The 17,866-nt window shown below is 36.7% G+C and overlaps 1 pseudogene; it reads left to right on the top strand.

The window, feature by feature from the left end:
- The window catches only part of LOC128571101 (metastasis-associated protein MTA3-like), a 31,046-nt pseudogene extending 13,674 nt beyond the window's left edge, over nt 1-17,372 (top strand).
- Nucleotides 17,373-17,866: the final 494 nt, after the last annotated feature.

Here is a 17,866-nt window from a genome sequence, read left to right as displayed (position 1 = left end):
GAAAAGCAGAACATTGTTGAGAAACGTGAGCAGCCTTTGAGAACAAATACTTGCTGATGTAGACTGTTTATGGATTTCCATACTTCCATAAACTGACAGCATGTTAGTTACTTAGTCAACTTCCATATTCTTTAGTAAGCTAATATTTCTGGAGAAAAAAATGAACTTTAATTTGAATTGAACAGGGTGACTTTTCTTGGTGGATATAAATTTTTATTCTAGATGTTTTGAAAGCTGATTCCAGAGCTTATAAGCAGTGAAAAGATGACTTGTGTGGTGGACACTTGTTGGTTTTTAACTACTTAGTACCCTTATTCCCTTTCAAATGATACCCTTATTTTCTTTTGGAAAATTATCTTACCAAATATATCTCACCAAGTATACGGTTTTGGTGAGTGATAAATCTAGGTACTTGCCTCTCTCAATGTTTCTCACTGCCTGACATATACTGAGAGTAGGCATCTGACCTAGGATCAGTGAGGTGCTGCTTTCTGTTAGGTGTGGAATCATGAGCAAACAATATAGGAAAAGAGGCGATGGATAAGGGTCTGTCACTCTACTAGTAATATCCTTACCTAAGGATTCTTTTTTAAAATAATGTTGTAATTTCTGTATTCTAAACCTTTTAACTGAACTGCAAGGCTGCAATCTTTCCAATGTAAAGCACTGCCTCTTAGAAATGAGCACAAAGTACACATGAATATGCTAATGTAGAACTTAACGCCATCAGCATTAAAATCAGATTGAATTGATTCAGTGCTGGCTTTGCAATTAATTAAATGGTTTTTGTTATGGTGTTTGGTACCCTCAGTTTTCCAAATCTTCCCCATGAAATAAGTATAATAATGCTGTTTTCCCATGGGATAATATGCATATAAGGCACTTAGAATAGAGCCTGAAATAGTATCTATTCTCAAGACTTAACTATCATCAAATTTTTACTTAATTCTCTTGATACTCTTTCTCTGTGTCTATTACTCTCTCCCCTTCACCACTCACATGCACAATTATCTCAGCTGATCTATTTGCAGATTGCTACAGCATCCTGCTTATAATCATATAACACATATCCTTAAAATACCCAAGTTTATTCTCAGTAAAAATAGACAGTCAAGATAGTCAAGTTTCATATTCAGTGGTCAAGATAGAACCACTATTTTATAAAATATGCACATTGAATATTATTCTGTCAGAAGTTGTACTGCGGTGAATTTGGGTCTAATTTCTATTCCTCACGGGCCACATTTCAAAGACATTTCTGCTGTCCTAATTGTAAGGACACCTTATCAGGAACTTCCTCCTGACTGCATCTTAGAGATCTCACCATGAAGAAACATTGCAGTCTGTATCGCTGCTCCTCCATCCCCAAATCACTAGCTGTTGGGGATGTGTTGCTATTGTTAGATGTTTGATTGAGTTGCAAAACATTGGACTCAGAATTAAGCCACAGATACGGAAAACAATTGAAACTTTCTGAGGCTTTTATGACATTAGGTGTTTCTGTATTCAAGGTTAACTCTCACTGCTCAAGGATAAAGTCAAAAGAAAAATTGCAGTGATCTGGAAACCTATATCAACTCTTTAGAAGTCATAATACTTAAAGGGTTATTTGGCCATTCACTTTGTTTTTATTTTTTTATTACACTTTAGGTTTTAAAAAAAAACACATATCTTGAAATGCTCTGGGAGAGCAAAGAGAAAGGCCCTGAATGATAACTAGTTGGAAACAATTTGAGTAGCTGGCCAGCTCTGGTATCTGTCAGCAAATAACGCTAATAGCATGCTATTCACTCAGAGTCTATTTGTAAGATTAATGGTACTAGACAGGGTATTTTATGTCCTTCCTCTGTTTACCAGCATGATATCAGTCAGGATGAAAATGGCTTTAAAAGTATAGAAATTTCATTCTATACTTTACCAAGAATATTTTTTCAAGACATTTCTAAAATATTAATATGATTTTGACACATTTTGCTATTTTAAGAAGATTTTAATACCACAAAATAAGTAAATGGCCCCAAGGATAAAATGAAGGGTTCAGAAGGGGAGGGGACTCAAGTCACTTTCATGTAGGCTCTTTTGATCAAGATGGAATTTGCAAATTCCTTTCTTTGTCTGCAATATAGACCATGGATCCCATAGTCACTTTGCTTTACTTAGAACTAATCTCCATATAGCATAGCCAAGTTAGGGAAATAAAATATTAAAAAATGACAATCCAGTATTTTTCATGACTAAAATCAATACAAAACTGATTTTGAAAATCATAATTCTCATGTTACTGATTAAAAAATTATAATGTCGATTATAATATTTTGATGCCCAAAGAATTAGATGGATTTTTCTAACTCAATATTCTCATTTCTCATTTCTTAAAAAATATTCCAGCAGAGACCTTTTCTAAAAATTAATATTTAATAGTTTCATTAATACAAATGGCATTTCCAATAGGTCCTTTAATTATATTGTTTCAATAAAAAGGAACAATAGAGATTAATACTATACTTTAATAAATACGTTTTATGAGGCAGCTATTATAAGTAAAGGTTGAGACAATACAGGGTAAGGGACATGCTATTAAATGGCATTTTAACAAGTCTTCAATTACATTCAGAGAGATACTGAACCAAAGTTAACACATTTAGAAGTTCGTAATGCAGAGAAATCTCTTAATGAAGAGTTTGTAAGAATATAAAGATGTGCTGAGTCAAAAGTTGCAATATATGCATGTATGACAAGACTTTTTTGTCGGATTGGTACATCTGTACTCTTAATGCACTCTACACCTCCTCTTTTCATAGACCATCCTGCATTTAATTATTTTCCTCTCAATCTATTTCAAATTATGTCACCAAAATCTTTTGAATTTCTCAAGTGGTTCGCCCATCCTCACAACCAATGATGTTACAATGATATGTTTTTCCCACATCACTATAGCAGGCAGCAATGTGTGTTAGACAAGGGTTAGAATCTATGAGAATACCTCCCTGATGGGCTGGTGAAGTGAATGGAAATTATCACTCCATTAGCCACTGACATGGCTGAGCAGGGGACTCATAGGAGACAAGCACGTGTCAAGCCAATATTGGCAAGTCTAAGCTGTGCAGGGTGTATATGCAAGTGTGTGTGTGTGTTGGAGAAAATTACAGTTCAAACAGGTGAGTTAATGCTGAGAAATTTTGCAAATTTTTTTCCAACTCTGTATAGATTTTTATTGGATCTTTATAAGGCAGTAGACTCTGAAGCATTGGTAAAACAATGTGTACAGGACCGCCTATAGGAGGCAATGAGAACAGAAAAGTATACACTCAAGAACATACTTTGGAAGTACTAAAATTTGGATAAATACAAGGGACTATAGGAACACAGTGGAGAGACACTTAATACATCTCTGTGGCAGAAACAAAAGTCTTCCTGGAAGAAGTGATGCATAATCTGAGACCTAAGGAATATGTGAAAGTAAACCAGTGCGGGAGGAAGTGGGAGGGCCTGTAGTGTGACACCGGCTTTCTAAACAGAAAGAGCAAGGTATGCCAGTGTGAGTGTTGAGATCATCAAAATATTTAGAAAGCTGCATGTAGGTCAGTTAGTAGAGTGAAGATTGGGGTGCTAGAGGGTTGATGATGTGAAACTCTTCTCCATTGGAATTAGTTTGGGATCTCCAGTAGGGCAGCACTTAGACATATTCCAGGAAAGAAAGGAAAACACTGGAGAACGGACATGCAGGGTCCGAGTGACCGATGAGAAGGAAAAAGTGGCTTTTCATTGTCTCCAACCTGCTTCAACCAGTCTCTCAATTCCCTACTAGAAATTATAGCCCTTTAAGGTTGCTTCTTTGGTTCTAAGCTAATTCTAGCTGCCTTAAAACAAAAAGATATTTCATCTAAAGAATATTGGTGGCCTATAAAAGAAAAACAAAAAGCATAGCAAAGTAACATGAGGGAGTAAGCAGGAAAGGAGCCCATTCTATATTGACTTGGGGCTCAATTTCAAGTCAAGAAAAGCAAGCCTAACTACCACCTGCTATGTATTAACCAGAGCATGAGGCCGGAACTGAGGAAAGATAACTGAATAAACTAGCTACATGCCTGTTTTATTGAGCTCAGAATCCAGCCGGATTAGGGGTGCAGAGAGAGAACATGAAATAATCCCAGAATACAATTACGCAGGTAGGAAATATGGAAAGTGTGAACAGGGTGCTATGAGAGAGAGTTAACAGAATTTTAAATTACGGTATAATTTAGGGTGAAATTAGGGTGTAAAAGATTCAGCTGAGGAAGTGAATTTTAAATTTAGATGTGAAGGAAGAATTCAGGTGAGAAGTATGTGTGAATTCTCTGAGCTGTGAAGGAAGTCAGTGTACTGGAAAGTGAACAGACACAAAGTTGAAGTCAATGGGGTGGAATGTGAGGGGAAAGGAAAGTGCAGGGGGGATATTGAGGCGGGGTCATAGAGATTGAGTAGATGATCCAAAATTATGGCGTCCTATCCTAGGAGCAGTGTGAGGGGTTTCAAGCTGAAGCATATAATCAGGTTTGCATTTTTAAGATTAATCTCTATAAAGACTGAAGAATAGGGGAAAATAATGGAAGGGAAAATGTCAGCGCAGAGGTGCTCGTAGCAATCTGGACACAGATTAGATGGTCATGTTACAGATTAGATGGTCATGTTACAGTTTAGTCTGCCCACTGTGCTTTCATGTTCCTCTTCTTCTAATTCTTTTGGGGAATCTCTTCCCCCAACACCTGTCATGGATGGGGTTATTAGTATTAGTGCCCAAAGGTTGGTTGCTTAGTTTTCATTCCTCAAGCCAAAGTGTGTGGTTCACAAAGGAACGAAGACCAAAGTAGAATCGGGCAGTATGTTTGGGGGGATTCATATGCATTTTGCCAGAAAAGAGAAGCTCTTTTTAAAGGCAGTGGTTAAGCTGGTGATGTGCTGGCAGAGGGCTGTATTTTCCAAAATACAGAGAACTAGGGTGATATTACCCCAGCTCAGAGCTGGGACTATAGTGATGTGAGCAAGGCGTGAAGGTAGAATCATAGTACCGACATCTCCCATGGCCTTGGCTTTGATAAGGCTCGCGTGGCACTGCTAGTTATGCTTTATCTCTTGCATTACTTTGTTTTTTTGTTTTTTTTTTTTTTTTTTGCAGTTTTTGGCTGGGGCTGCGCTTGAACCCGCCACCTCTGGCATATGGGGCCGGCGCCCCACTCCTTTGAGCCACAGGCGCCGCCTGCGTTACTTTGTTTTGTAATGTGACATTAAAATAATACTCATCTAGATTTTGGTTGGTGCTTTCTTAACTCTTCTACCCTAGGTAAGTGCATCACTCCTTTGACACTCATGAGCATTCATCCTTTTGGATCTACCTAGCATTTGAATCTTATTTCCTGTGTTCAGGAAATACTGTACTTCATGTCTTAATGGGAGACACCTTTGATGGTGAACTTAAAAGTCACAGCTACGTCTATGGTGGACACTGTATTTTGTTTTGCTCCACACTCACTTTAAGGGGCTTATGTATTGTCTTCCTCTATTTTAGAAGCTGGAAAACTAAAAAATGAGGATCTAGTATCACTAAAACAAGTTGTCTATTTTAAATTGCACAGGAATTTTTTGGACACCCCGTACATATATTTCCCATACTTTCTTGTAAGTACTGGTCTGGGTATAACCCAGGTTCTACCTATCTTACAGTTTCACATAAGTCTGGACTACATAAGAGGTGAAGTGATCAGAAACTTGATCAAATACAAATACAAGTAGTGATCAAATACTTAATCCTGTTGGCTGAAGTATATATGTGTTTGTGTAGATATATATGTGTGTGTGTGCACGCACAAAAGTGTACATATAAACACACACACACACACTTTTACTGGATGGGCAGCTGAAACAGAGCAACTTGTTTCCAATGCTGAGCAAGAGAATGCTAAGTAGTGATACCTATCAGTGCTTCACTAGAATAATCTTGCAGTGCCAAAGTGTATTGATTTTTTTTTTTTTTTAATTTCTGGCCACCTAACATTCACTTCTGATTCATTTGGCCTTCCTCAAGATACTAAAAGTTTATATATATATATTTCAAGTGAAAAAAAATGTGTATGTATTTGCAGCAAAGGCATGGGTGCACAAATTAAACTCAGCAGATTCATTTGCTTTTCACATTGAATCAGGAGCTAGGGACACAGGATAAAAAAAAAGAAGCAATGAAGTATCTCTGTTTAAAGGAAATGTCAGTAGAAACAATATCTAGTGTAAACACAGCAGTGGCCAATACCAGGGGCGGCACTTGGGTATCTCAATCTCAGCCTCATGAGATCCTGAGCAAAGGACTTAGCCCACCCGTCTCAAGACTCCTGACCCATGGATACTGGGAGATAAGTATTTTAAGCTGTTTTAAGCCCTCTAGGTTTGTGATAATTTGTGATGTGGCAATGGAAAATTAAAACAATGCGTCGGTTTTTAATTTGAACCGTTTTTCTTTTCTTTCTTTAGTTCTTAGCAGTACATAAATCAACAAGGAGTCTCAGAATTGATAACAGGATTGACTTAAGAATATATTGTCTATAGCAATTTAAATCGTCCTTGTTTTCATCCGCAGTTCAGCTTTCAAATGCTGAATTCAGTAAATCAACTCATTGGGTTGATCCAGTTGTTGCGCAGTGAAAAAAAGAATGAAATGAGTTGAGAGCATTTGCAAGATATTGTTTATGAGAATGAACTACCTTATTTAAGAGAAGGATGAAAATAAAGGGAAAAAATAAGTGGCACTGCCACTTCCTATATATGAAATTTTAGATAAACTGTATTTTAAGTCTTTTTTTCTTCTGCAAGATAGAGCTAATTATACTACCTCCGGGCCATCATAATAAATGTAACATATTTATATGATATATTCCCATGTCCAACATACTGTAAATAACTATATTTTGCCATCAAACCCTGCTTAAGAGAATCTTTCTCTACTTTATTCCTTTAGAAATTATTTTGGAGTTTTATTCCATTCCAGCTCTCATTCACTGCTCTACAGTGTCTTAAACTTTTAAATTTTATTTATTTATTTATTTATTTATTTTAGAGCAGAGTCTCACTATGTCTCCCTTGGTAGAGTGCTGTGACATCACAGCTCACAGCAACCTCAAACTCTTGGGTTCAAGCGATCCTCTTGCCTCAGCCTCCCAAGTAGCTCTTTGTTGTAGTTGTCATTGTTCTTTGGCAGGCCCAGCCTGGGTTCAAACCCACCAGCCCCAGTGTATGTGGCTGGTGCCCTAGCCGCTGAGCTACAGGCACCGAGCCTGTCTTAAAAATTTTAAGCCGCATGGTCCAAAAATAAACAATTTCTTAATTACATTCTATAGGCTACAATAAAGTTGTAATTAAATCCACAAGATGGTAAAAAAAATGTAACTATAGTTACTCAGGACCAAGACAAATTTACAAATCTCACACATGTGCACACACACACACACACACACACCCACACACTCGCACAGAGACTACTTTATTTCATCATGTTTGTAATTATTCTTGAAATTCAAAGTATTTTACCGATAATTTCAAAGAGGCTAAAATATATCATCAGGTAATTGAACAAACCTTTATAATGTTAAATTACATTCTTTGAACGCTCACACTATGTCTGTGCTTACCTTTCAAACTACAGATTGGAAATCTTTCCTTCCTGAAGTCAAGGAGGGCATTCTTCCTCAGTATTTCAATCTTATGTCTTCCATGTCCTATAAGACTTGTAAAGAAATTCTAGTAAATCATAGCTCATGGTATGACTTGTATTGACAGGGTTAACCAATTAAAACAGCTATTTAGAGATGCACTTTGAATTAACTGGCTGAAAACTCACAGCCACTGCAAATAGAAGATCAATCTTTAATAAAGACTTAACCAATTTGTAGAAGTTAATATAAAATTTGCTTTTGTACAGAAATTCATACTATAAATCTATACACATGCATTCACATTTATATGTATATATTTATACACACAAAATTATTTTTACAGTTCTTTGCTGATTACAAGAGGCCTCTCACATTTTCTATCATCTCATTTGCTTCTCTCAATCTACATTTTTTAGAATGTCTGGTTGCAACTGACTTAATTTATAATAATCTAACTTACAATAACTTCCACATCTTTATATTGAAGGTGAGCATCATTCAATTACTTCTAAATAAGCACTGGTATGTATAACAAGAAGGAAATTCCCTATAAGAAAATTGGTATTAAAAGTACTCAATGCTCCATGTGACCTGCAAACTCAACACTTAGAATGGGCTTTAGCAAAACAACAATGCAATAATGTGTGCTACACATCAGCACTGATCTATAGTAGTTTTGAATTGTCGACTATTTAACATACTTCTGCAGGACATACACTTTTTAAAAATGTTTTTTTATGCATTTAGTTTTATACCAATTCCATCATTATCAGCCATTTCACAGACAAGAGAACTGAGAATTGTACATACAAATTATACCCAGCATAACATATTGAGAACTGAGAATTATATATATAAATTATACCCAGCATCACATATACAACTGATAGAGAGGACCAGATTCAAACTTAACGTTCCTGATTCTAACTTTAGGCCTATTTCCTTATAACATATTTTCCAGGCATGGTGAAGGCAATATAGATAAAAAATATTTTTTTCTTATTGTTTTGCCTGAGTACCAAGAAAAAAACTAACTTTATCAACTGAAAATATGCTAAGTTTCTCTACTTCTCGTGGTATTTGGGATGTTTTTCAAACTTGATTATTACTTACTTTGCTTTGCTTGTATACACAAAATACTTTTCACATGAGAAGTGAGCCTATGAATGAATAAAAATAGAAACATGCCTGCTATTATCTTCTCCAGCTTCAAAGAAATACATTACATTACACACATGTAGAGCAACAAGCCCTAATGAATCTATCTTCAAACTATTGGGTACACTATCAGGGTCAGGTCACACTATCTGGGTCAAGGATACACTTATGTGTATAACTTTGACGACATCTATACAAAAATGAAGTGTGTTAAAAAAAAAACACTCCTTAACATTCTGAAAATTATAAAAAATAATAATTAAATGAAATGAAATGATACTTAATCCCACCCTGGGAAAAATAAAACATGCCTCAAGAGTTTCGTACATCATTTGACTCTCTAGACAAGAGGCCAGGGGTAGAGAAGCTCATTCCTCTGATGAGAAGGGACAATTCTGAGCATCAAGTTTTTTCTATGATCAACACTGGACCCGTGTTTTCTTAAATTAAAAGATTGACATATAAAGCATCTTGGTTTTGGAGAAATATGGGATTTTCTTTTTCTTGGTGTAGTCCACTTATCAGAACTCCCCACCCATTTGTGGGGGAAAAAAAAAAAACTTCATCTTAACAGAACATTTCTATATATTGACCTTAGTCAACCTGCAAAATATAAGCTGTTTTAATCTTTTCTTCTCTAAATAAAGACCCTTGACAGATATAATTCTTATATATATATATAAAATATATATATGCCAACATGATATATATTACACATATAATAGATATATTCTTCCATACATGTATTTTTTTATTTTGAAACTCATTAGGAAATATCCTGGTCCCCAAAAGGCGACTTCACTTGACAACTTCTAATATCTCAACGCCCTGTCTGAAAGTATCCCTATAAACTAGATGACATTCAGCCTAGACCAAATCCAACAATTCCTCTTTTTCAAGGTATGTTTACTGGACTCTGTCCTGTGTGCTACATACTGTGCTCAATACAAGGACATGAGAATGTATGTACACGGCTTCAACAACCCACCTCTTTAGGGTCTATTAGGAAAACCAACTACAAAAATACAATATAATGTGCCTTGTGTTATGAGATAAAATGTCAGCATAAAGCAAATCATAATCAATACTGCTTGGGTGCATTTAAAAAGTGTCCATCTGGGAAGATATTACAGAGGAGGAGTAAAAATTAAGCTAAGACTACAAGGAGAAACATGCATTCATTAGGAGACAAGAGAAAAATGAAATTCTAAGCTAAGGGGATTTTATATGAAAAGATACGAGAGGTGCAGAAAGAAGCAGCTGGGGAGCTTTAAATACTTAAATTTTCTCAGCATGTCTTATAGAGGGGGGAGAAAAGTGGGAGATACATCTTGAAAGGTAAATAGGAGCTACATCCTGGAGGACCCTAGATGCCATGAATTTAAAAAAAAAATGATAAGAATGTGTATTACTTGCCAAATCCATTGAAGAGTTTTATCAAAAGGTTACATAAAATCACGTTGGTGTTATACTTTATAAATCCACTCAAGAAATACAATGGAGGGACAGAGGAAAGAACTAGGGACAAGAAAATGTGGTGGTCTTAAGATCCTGTTTCAAATACTTAGTCACTATGGACAGACACACACGTTGTCTTACAGGCACATCAAAGCTCAGTGTGTTAAAACAAACTGGAAGACAGGGAGGTTGCTCCTCAACAGTGTCTGCGGAGCCCACTCTAAGCCGAAACCCACCTCTATTTGACCTGAAAGGTTGTTCTCTTTTTATAAAAGGTCCTTTAATTAAAAGTAATAAATCTCCTTATGCTTAAGTGACACTTTCATAAAGAGGAAAAAAAAATCGACCTACTTTATAAAGAGAAAGGTTATATAGTGAGGCATCTCAAGGATTCAGGAAGCCACTTCACCAACTATTGCAATATTGTGGTAGGAAGTCATCAGAATACGAACCAAACAGAGGGATACAGAGAGTGAAATGGCTTGAGGGATGTTTGGGAGAACTGGATATGATCAGATATAAAGGTGAAAAAAAACAGGAGAAATTAGTGACGACACTTAATGTTTCTTACTTGAGTGATAGAGTATGTAGCAGAGTCCTTTTACGAAGGTTAGAAATACTGGTTATCTTTTAGAAATTTTCTGGATGGTGTGACATTTTAAGCCAAATCAACAAACATTTGATTTAATATTGCTGCTCTAAATCAGATATTTAGTGTCAGGAAAACATACTTTGTATCATAAATTGGAAAACTAGCAATTTCTACAAGTCTGCAATTGAACTACATAATAACAGACCATAGTAACACCTGGTTTAGCTATACAGCCAAAGTAACGGTTTTGGTCATTGACACTTTATAATGCAGAATTTTGCATAAATAGTTATAATTAAGCAATTAGTTCTGTTAGTCATGGCATAGAGTCAGAAGCACAGTGCTTCAAAATAAGTAATCAATACTACTACATGTAATCAGCTGAATTTAGACTGTAGATAAACACAGGGCTAAAATGAATGAAATCAACTACAAATATCCTTACGTCATTAAATAGAGCCATAGAGATGTATAAAATGTTAGAACACAAGTATTCATTGCTTCCATGATAAACTAATCTTGCCTGTAAAACACTACACATTTATCCATTTAATATGCAGTTGTTGGGCAACTATTAAGAGCAAGACACTAGTAACAGTGTCTACTACTTAGTGATGAGGATACAATGGTGAATACCATGAAGGGGGATCTGACCTTGGTAGCTTAAAGGAATGGACAATTATTCATTACTCATAACACAAAACACCTGTGAAGAGGGTTGGGCACGGTGGCTTATACCTGTAATCTCAGCATTTTGGGAGGTCAAGGCAGGAGGATTGTTTGAAGCCAGGAGTTTGAGATTAGCATGGGAAACAGCAAAATCCTGTCCCTAAAAATAAAAAAAAAAAAAAGCAGCCAGACATAAAAAATAGCCTTAGATAAAAAATTTCAGCTTATTCCTATACTGATTGAGTGAGAACACCAATTAGATAGGAAGAGGTAGGCAACACAAGAAAAAATAATCTACACTATAAATTTCTTGAGAAGGTAGAAAGTCATGAGATCCAAGGTAGAAGAACAGAAGGGTTGGTTTTAAACTGAAGAGGATGACATTTCTCTAGGTATTGCTTTTGGTTTTTCTGTTTGTTTGTTTGTTTATTTTATCCCCCTTTTCCTCATCTTCACCGCCTTAATTTTGAAATGCCTCATCTTAGCCCTAGGACCTCTTACATTTTCACTTTAGATTGTTTTCTCTTTAGTTGATCTCATTCATGGCAGTTTGGTGGGAAAGGGAACTACGAAGGGAACTGGGAGGGACAGGCTATCTAACTATGCAAGCTAAGGGCTTGGCTTTCAGGGGCCACTGGGGACAAACAAACACACACCACAAAACAAAAAACAGAGCTTTACCTCCTGAGAAGAAGGATGTTAAAGTGAACATTAAGGTCCTAATCTACCCAACACAAGCATAAAACTTTCCCTGAGAAATAAAGAATTGAATTCATTATAAGAGAAAAAATCAGGAGGCACAAGACTAATAAAATGAAAGTAAAATACAACTGAACTTAGAGCAAAGGATTAGAGTCCCTAGTTACTGAAGAATAGAATTCTCAAAGAGACTATACCAATGTGTGTATATATTGATTAAAGGATTAAGGAAACTATAAAAGATTATAGGTATAAATGGGCTAAATTAAAAGACCACACACATATAAATTCTAGAAATTATGTCTTCTCTATGCATTGACTTTAGCGAATCATTATGAAACATTACTCTCTGTCTCTGATACTATGCTTTATAGTGAAGTCCTCTTGGCGTACTAGCTTTGACATGCTTAATATTTTCATAGCATGCCTTTTCCCATCATTTACTTTCACATATCTGTCTCTCCATATGAAATGGGTATGTCCTATAAACATCATATAACTGAGTCTTGCGTTTTTATCAAGACTGACAGTACCTAGCTTTTAATTAGTGTTCAGTCGATTTATATTTAATGAAAATATTGATATGTTGAAGTTTCTGATCTTGCCATTGGTTTTCTATATGTTCCATCTGTTTTTAGGTACCTAGTTCTTCTGGTCCTGCTCTCTACCAGGTGAATTGCATTTTTAAAAAATTTTCTCAAGGTAATTAAGGTAAACATTTTGCATTTGTTCATTCATGGCAGGGCTCCTAGAGCTAAATAAATTAGTTTGGAATACAGTGAACGCCATATGCATCAATGGGGATGGAAAAGGCAGACGTGGAATGACTCGGAAAGTCACTGATCAGTTCCTAAGTCGCTCAGAAAACCGAAAGGTTTAAAAAAGTTTCAGATGGTAAACAAGGATTTTTGATGACTATCTCTGCAATCTTTCTGATGAAAATAGATTACCGCTAATAAAATATTGCTAAAAAGAAAAGAATAAGTCTGTTGGAAACATTAAGGATAGGCTCTTTAACAACTACAGACAACATTCAGGAGTAGATCCTGAAGCAAATGTGAAAACAGTTTTTTTCTCACTTTTATTTATTTATTTATTTTTTGTGAACAGCCATAACCAGAAATAGGCGGGTTAATAAGCAAGCAAAACTCAAACAAGACATGTCAGATCTTATACTCACTGAATATTTTGATGGAGCCTTACAACAAAAATAGGATAAGATTTAGAATAAATTGAAGTCCTTAAAAATAAAACCAAATGTTGTCATCCCACTTATTAAGCATTATAGAAAGAAGTCTTTTCTTGGGTGGTGCCTGTGGCTCAGTGAGTAGGGCACCGGCCCCATAGACAGAGGGTGGCATTTGAACCTGGCCCCGACCAAACTACAACAACAACGACAACAACAAAAAAGTATTTTTTTAAAGATACCAAGGCCAACCACATGCAAAAAATAAAATTGACCAACGTTAATTAAGAACTTAAATGAAAAAAATGTAGGTAATCAATAAAGGCAACCCAAGGGGAAATAAAATGCTCAATTTTCTCTTTGATTTTGAAAACTTATAAGAAAAAAATGATCTAAATATCAAAGGACAACCTTGCATATTTTTGATAGAAATGAACACTAACTGTAAAGTTTTACATGTTATTCAACTTCTGATTTAAAGACAACAAACTATTCAGGTGGATGGAAGCTATCTATTAACCCTCACTCACTCAGGCTCACATGTGTAATTGATAACATTCTTTCCTCCTTGGTGACTGCATAGCATCTAGCTTTATGGAGAGGAATATAAAACCGGAGAGCCAGACTTAATGTTCTGTCGTTCTCTTTTTCAAAATCCTCAGGACTCCTTTATTTATGATAACATCGTAGCTAATTTGGACGTTGATTTACTGATATTCTTGTGTCAACATCCACCCTAAATTGAATTTCTTTACAAACAACTGAAAGCTCTACGTGCTAAAATGTCGACAAATATTGACAGAATTATAGAGACTGAATCCATGAAGGTTCAGATAGACCCATCCGAATTTCCCCCAAAGCTTTCACAACACTCTCTAAAACTACAACTAAAGGAAAACCAAAGCAATGAAAGACACATTATACCTGTCCTGGTCTCTGTAATATTTTTTTTCTTGAAGTCAAGAAACCTGACAGACAAGGATATAGATATTTTTGAGGGTACTAGTTATTAAAATAGTTACTCTGAACTTATATATAACCTTACATAGCTGTAAATAAAATAGTTAATTCACCACGGTACCAAAACCAAATAATTTTACATTTGTGCCCCATGAAGATATATGATTTATAATTCTAGATTTGTGTTTTACATTTGTACCCCAGGAGGCTATATGATGCATAATTCCAGATTTGTGTTCTACTTTTTTTATTGTCCCTTCAGATTAGCAAAGTTCATACTTCTCTGCCATCTCCTGGCAAGGTGAACAAGATATCTGAGCAGCCATACTTGACAATTTACTAAGGCATCTCCTTCTCACAAGTGCTTTCCGGGAGCTTTAACAACTTTACAGGTACTTTGGTTCTATTGCTATTCCATACCTGAGTGACTTTTGTCCACATACTGAAGAATGATCTGAATTAAAAGATCTGTTCCTTCCATTTATGTGCAGATTTGCTCAAAAATAATGTAATTATTTTCTAAAATAAGTTTTAATTTGATCATCAAATGTGCATTAACTAAGACGTGATCTATGTATGACGAGAGGTAATAAATAAATAAAAATATCAAGAATAAGTAACTCTTGATAGACTAAAAAACATATGATGCTTTCAGAAGCCTGTCACCAGGAGAAAATTAAGAGAATTCCCAAGTCTCATTGGCAACTTGGGACTGGGTTTCTAACTTTCTGAAATTGCCACACTTCTTTATGACTTAGCAAGGACTCAGCAAACCAACCTTCTTTCTTGGGAATAAATATCACTGCCCATTTTTTTTTTTTTTAAATAGAGACAGTCTTACTTTATTGCCCTCAGTAGAGTGCCGTGGTGTCACACAGCTAACAGCAACCTAGGCTTACGTGATTCTCTTGCCTCAGCCTCCCAAGTAGCTGGGACTACAGGCACCCACCACAACACCTGGATATTTTTTGTTGCCGTTTTGCCAGGGCAGGGTTTGAACCCGCCACCCTCGGTATATGGGGCTGGTGTCCTACTCACTGAGCCACAAGCACTGCCCATATCACTGCACATTTTATGATTTAAAATTAGCTTTATATCATTTTCACTCAAAGATATGGAGAGCGGTAGAGAATGTTGTTTTTCATAGTTAACTCAGGAAAACATACAAACAACTGGACAAACAAGCTCATAATTTTTCCTAAACTCATCAGAGAGCTGAAGGAGTAGATGGATAAAGTAGACAATTGAAAAAAAGACAGGTGCTTGAAGGAAAGATGACTCATGAGTTAATTCATCAAGATACAGGAACAACTGGAAGAAGAGTTCAATAAGGGGGATTGGTATATTACTGGAGTCTGAGTGAACACTAGCAAGGCAAAGAGACACCTCCAGTAGCCACAAATCTAGGAGGATCTTGCACTCCTCCAGGCTTTTCTCCATTAAGCCAACTCAATAAAAGAATTAGAAAAGTTCAAAGAAAGTTTTGTTAATGGTGCAGGCCTCGCGGAGGGGAAGAGTGGCCAATGGGGGAAAACTTGAAATGCTCCTTCTTTGACTCTTCTCTGAATCACCTACAAAACAAAAGTTGTAATATGTGACGGGAGAAGAAACAAACATAGTAAGGGTTATGGCAATGGTGAAGACATTGCATCCAGGAGAAGGGAACAAGGGCAAGAAAAAACATCCTTTACTCTGGCAGAGGGTCAGGAATCTTGTGTTGGTATTAGAAATAAATTAATATACGTAAAATCCTTGTAATAGTGTTTGGAATGTATTATATGGGCAAGAAATTGGATAAGGGTTGGATAACTGAGAAGGCTAACACCCTTGAGAACCTAAGACATGATACCAAAGACTGAGGCTTAATCAAAATCACAAGGAACACTCTCTACTTCAAGCAACTAACAATCATACCAACCAGTTAATGGTAAGAGATAGACTCTCGTCTGAGACACAGCGCAAAGTGCTGCTCTTCTGAATGAGACAGAATCAGTATTATCCTATCTTGATAAAGAGGATACCTTTTTCTACTCCTTGGTCTATGACCCCTCATTGAAAACACTGTTAGCTGACAAAGATGAAATCAGAGTAGGACCTAGATATCAAGCAGACATTCCAGAAATGCTCGTAGAACGAGAATGATGAGAGGGAACAGTCAAAATTAGAAGTGAAAGTTTGGGACTCAAATAGCCCACTTATGGACCGACAGATTGACCAGTTTTAATTGTAGCATATGCTGTTGGAACATTCGCTAGAGCCCTTGACTGCAGCAGTTCTAGTTTGCATATGAGTGCCGCTGCCACTTCCTGGGACATCACTTTGTTTCATGCTATGATGCATTGTATAGACACAGCCATGATTTGAGCAGTGCCATCAGTGTCTTAGTACCACTTGGAGAACCTGTTTTATGCAGAGATGAAATGGAAGAATGGTCAGCTTCTGAAGATAGTTTATTTGAAAAGGCACTGGAAAAATATGGCAAAGACTTCAATGACGTACGTCAAGACTTTCTCCCTTGGAAATCACTGACTAGCATCATTGAATATTATTACATCTGGAAAACTACTGACAGATATGTGCAGCAGAAACGTCTAAAAGCAGCAGAAGCTGAGAGTAAACTGAAACAAGTATATATCCCAACTTATAGCAAACCAAATCCCAACCAAATATCCACCAGCAACAGCAAGCCTGGTGCTTTGAATGGAGCCGTGGGGGCCGCGTTCCAGCCTCAGAATCCCCTTTGAGGGCGAGCCTGTGAGAGCTGCTATGCTACACAGTTGCACCAGTGGCATTCTTGGGGCCCATCTAATATGCAGTGTGGATTATGTGCAATTTGTTGGCTTTAATGGAAAAAATATGGAGGTCTGAAAATGCCCAGTCAGAAGAAGAGAAGTTGTCTCCCAGCCCAACTACAGAGGTAGATTACTGCCTCTCCCCGCCTCCCTTCTCCCCCCTGGTTGATATCCACTGAGTTTGACTTCCCTCTGTGCACCTGCCTGCTCATCGGATCCCCGAGTTAGAAGTCATGTGTCCCACCAGGCTAGGAACTATTTTATAGTAACTATTTTATAAAAGTAAGCATAAAACATGCTTGGAAGGAAGAACATCAATGTTTATGTTAGGGTTACAGAGGGGAGGGGGGAAGAAGGTAGGTGAAAAGGAATGTGGGGTTGATAAGTGGGAGGGCCATATTTATGTCAATACATTATTAGAAATAAAGGAGGCCAGGCATGGTGGCTCACAATGGTAAATCCTGGCACTCTGGGAGGTTGAGGCAGGTGGGTTGCCTGAGCTCAGGAGCTGGAGACCAGCCCGATCAAGAGTGAGAACCCATTTCTACTAAAAATAGAAAAACTAGCCATGCATGGTAACACATACCTCTATCTCAGTGGTTCTCAACCTTCCTAATGCCCTGACCCTTTAATACAATTCCTCATGTTGTGGTGACCCCAACCATAAAATTAT

This window comes from Nycticebus coucang, chromosome 18 (assembly GCF_027406575.1).
Source record: "Nycticebus coucang isolate mNycCou1 chromosome 18, mNycCou1.pri, whole genome shotgun sequence".
Classification (NCBI taxonomy): domain Eukaryota; kingdom Metazoa; phylum Chordata; class Mammalia; order Primates; family Lorisidae; genus Nycticebus; species Nycticebus coucang.
Note: the sequence above shows the minus strand (reverse complement) of the source record. Positions and strands in the feature narration are given on the sequence as shown.